Below are 4,552 nucleotides of genomic sequence, written 5' to 3' on the forward strand. Positions count from 1 at the left end.
AGCTTATGTAAATTGTAAGGACTCAAGTCATTAAGCGTAGGAATGGTATCAGAGCCTCTCAATTTTCGTGAGGGAAGAGGAGTTACTCGATCTTCAAGAGCGATGTTGCATAAACTAGGAGGAGGATATGACAGATCAGAAGAATTTGGAGTATGTGATAGTTGAGCGAATAGCCCTTGTGTTCCAGGTGGTAAGACGTGGGAAGCGCAGTAAGTCCGTTGGCAAGCTTGGGTGCTTAGTCATATGAAAAATTCTGAAGAAAAATCTTATCTACATCCTGACAACTTTATCAGAGACAAAACGAAGATTGACAACTTGTCAACCACACAGTGAAGGCTCACATGCCAATTATCAGTGTCGGTAAATTATTAATCTTTTAAATTAATGGTCTTTTAAATTATTAGTCTACTTTATGTCTTTTAGGAAATCAGATCTTGCAGGGGTCCTGTCCTGCTAGATTCGATCTTATCTCTTAGTTGGCGTTTTTCAAATTTACGATCAAATTCGAAGTCTATAAAAGGACTTCATCAATGTAAAGAGAGCATTGATCGGCCGATAGCTCTCTCTTGAATATCAATTGAAAAATTCAGAGAAAAATCATTATACTCTATCTCTTATCTTATTTATCTTATGAACGAATTTCTAAGAAAGCTCAGAAGATCAAACCATCTCAAATGCTCTACCGATGAAGAAGAAAGTTCAAATGAACATAGAAGGGGAGAAAATCTCACCATCTCAAATACTGTCAATCAAGAAAATCAGATTGTCAGAATCGAAGATCAACTCCAAAATTGGACTATTCCAAAGGTAGATCCTAAAACTATCTACCAAATTTCAACCTTCAATTTTACTCAAAGATCATGCATAAAATTCTTAGAGAAGAACATCCCAATTCATAGCAATAGGGAATCTCTAAATCTTTTTTCAAAATCCCTTATACTCCAACATCGTGAAGAGTTTAATTATCTCCATGTAGGTCTTGTCCAAGTCGCTGTAAAACCATTATTCAGACTTGGTTTAGATATCTCAGTCCTTATCTCCTTACGAGATAAGAGACATGAAGATTTCTCAAATTCTTTGTTGGGAATGGTTCAATCCAATCTAGAGAATGGATCAGTCTATTTCAATTGTTATCCAAATTTTACTCTTGTCACTCCACGACCCACACATATTATCAGCTCTCATGCTGGATTTACAATCAAAAAATTTAAACATTAAGGCTGAAACTCATTCTTCAGTAGTCATATTCAGGGTTTATTATAAACTCATGAATACAAACATTTCTCCAAGAGCATTAAGATCCTCACCAAAAGGATCGACTATGCTCATAGAAGCGAATATTGGGAAATCATCAGTGACTGTCCCAAAAACACTCTCTTGGGATCAAATAACCAGAAGCACTCTCTGGAAAATAGAAGATGCAAATCTTCCAAAAAGAAAAGAATCTCAAAACCCAGTCCAAATCATCGAACATGACGATGGAAGCGTTGAAATAAAATTCAGCGAAGAACCTTCGTTAGAGTCGAAAGTAAAAGAATTCCTGAGTTCTAGACCAAGTACTTCAGGAATATCAAGATCGACGTATGACCCCTTAAAGGTAAAAGAGGTCAGTTATGATCAAAAAAGAGCGTCAATCCACTATGAAGATGGCTCAAGGTCTCCAACCCATACGGATATGGATACTCAATCCGTCTACGAAAGCCAGCTAAATGTCATTACAGCTGATTTCCAGATAGACAAAGAATTTTTTAAAGCAGATTTTATGTCAACTACCAACTCTTCAAAAAGAAATGCCTTCTTCCAAACCTACAAAGAGGCTAAGCGAAATGAATTAAGAGCTCAGTGGTATTCTCATATGGAAGCCATCGAAGAAAATATACCATTCTTCGAATGGTTTGAAGAAAATATTTTGCAGGCATGCACCTTGACTCAGAGGAGTTGGAAGACTACCAAAAGGGGCGAGGTATATTCGAAACATCCTTCGTTAGAAGAAGTCGAATTCGACAACTACTACGGAGAAAAGGTCAAAGCTAGCCCTTTCAAACATATTCCGCAAGGACTAGAAAAGAGTAATCCGACCCTAAAGGATATCAAGAATATCCAGCATCAAAACAATTACTCAAATAAGATTTTATCCACGATCGCTACTCAACTCGAGAGCATCGAGGGAAAAATCTCAAAGAAATCAGGTACTCAGCAGGAACAGGCAAGCAGCTCTATACCAAAGGTTGATGAGTCAATACCAATACTCCGACCGGCAAATCTCGAAATATTTACAAAAAGGATTTCAAAAGAAGAGGCTGCAATGGCCAAAATAGAAGAAAAATTGGACAGGATACTAAATCCCGCCATAACACCTCAAGATTCATCTGTCAATGTCGTCAACAATGACGGCAAAAACTAAGAATCCGAAGACGAGATTGCAAATGAGAAAGAAGAACCTTTCTACAATCGAATTGAAAGGATCTCTAGAAGAAGTCAAAATAATACTAGTAATCAGAAAAACTGGTATCCTCAACCGTCTTTTCCAGATATCCAGTTCGAAGAAAAGACACTGCAAACTCAAGCTCATTACGATGGTCTAGCAATCTATGAATGGAATATCGACGGATTGTCTGACTATCTGATAATGAATGTTGTCAATGAGATGATGATGGCTGCAGGCGCGTAAAAATTACAGGGCCATAAATCCGACCATCAGATAGCTCAAGTTTTAGTAACCGGATTTACCAGGCAACTCAAAGACTGGTGGGACAAATATCTCGACGAAACAACTCGCCAATAGATATTAAATCACTATGTCATTAGGCCAACTACTCAGATCATCAAAGAAGAAGGTCCATCAACTAGAACCGAAATACAACATGAAAGGGTAGAGGATGCTGTCAACACCCTCATATATACCCTCATAGAATTCTTCGTCGGCGACCCTCTGAAATACCAGGAGAGATCCGCCGAGATACTCATGAATCTGAAATGCCCTACCTTAGGTGATTTCAGGTGGTACAAAGACATGTACTTCAGCAAAGTTCTTATTAGAACAGATAGTTCGTTGGAATTCTGGAAAGAGAATTTTGTCAATGGACTACCAAAACACTTTTCAAGGAGGATCAAAGATGGTCTCAAGACAAAGCACAATGGAACAATTCCATGGCAGACTCTGTCATACGGATCCATAGCATCCTTCATCATAGAAGAAGGACTCAGGCTTTATAATGAGTCAAAGATTCAAAACAAGCTCAATTCTTCAATATCAAATAGAAAAGAGCTTGGAAGATTTTGCGATCAATATGGATGCAAGGGAATAGAAGCTCCCTCAACCTCTATACGAAACAAGGTTAAGACGCATCCAAAACCTTATCATTCATACAGGCCTAGAGAAACATATCGGAATAAACCCGTGCAGTCTCAAAAGCCAGCATATTCAAGAAGGAAGTATATTCCTACAAAAACCCATGGAGGAAAGAAAAAACAAACTTGCTTCAAATGTCGTGAAGAAGGACACTATGCTAACAAGTGTCCAATCAGAGGAAAGATCAATGAGTTGGATATAGATCAAGAGCTGAAAAATCAGCTATTACCACTGACCCTAACCGACTCAGAGCAATCAAGCGAGGGAGAAATCCTCGAACTCCAAGAAGAATCCGATTCATATTCTAGCACAGAATACGAATCAGAACAGGAGGGAAAAAGGACATGCGAAGGATGCATAAATGTACTCACAAAGGATCAAGAAATTCTACTCGAAGTAGTAGAAAAAGTTCAAGATCCAGAAATTCAACAGAAAATTGCTCAACGACTTAGAGATGCCATGACAATCTCTAAGCCACCTGAAAGGGAAGAAAGAAATCCCTACAGACTCTAGTCTGTTCTCCAAAGATTTGAAAAACCAAGGGAACTCACTACTCAAGATTTACAAAAAGAGATTAATAATCTCAAACAAGAGGTACAGGCGTTAAGATTTGAAACCAGGTCAGAATCTTATATGCTTCGTCAAGAAATTCTCAATCTTCAGGAAAGGCTGCCCGAACGAAGGGAAACGGCGCAACCAAACCTGGATGAAAAAGATTTTCAAAGTTCCTTCGTTGGAGCCATCACAACTTCTCAATATCAAAAATGGTACGCTCTCGTTACCTTAAAAATTTATGATTTCAAAATTACACTAAATGCTCTCATAGATACGGGAGCCAAGCAAAATTGCATTCAAGAAGGCCTAATACCTACAAAGTATTTTGAAAAAACTACTGAGGGCCTTAGAGATGCTAACAACAACAAACTCAAAATTAATTACAAACTATCAAAAGTTCATGTTTGCAATGATGGAATTTGCTTCGTAAATTCCTTCCTTTTAGTAAAAGACTTTGGACAAGAATTAATCCTAGGTACTCCTTTCATTACTCAATTATATCCTTTTAGAATAACTGAAAAAGGGTTAGAATCAAAAGACTTAGGAAAGAAGATAAAATTTAATTTTCTTTCCCCGATAAAGATTAGTGAAATAAATAACCTTCAAAAGAATACAATTATTCAATCAATAAATGTATTAAAAAAA

The sequence above is a fragment of the Cucurbita moschata genome, unplaced genomic scaffold (assembly GCF_002738365.1).
Source record: "Cucurbita moschata cultivar Rifu unplaced genomic scaffold, Cmos_1.0 Cmo_Scf00104, whole genome shotgun sequence".
NCBI lineage: Eukaryota > Viridiplantae > Streptophyta > Magnoliopsida > Cucurbitales > Cucurbitaceae > Cucurbita > Cucurbita moschata.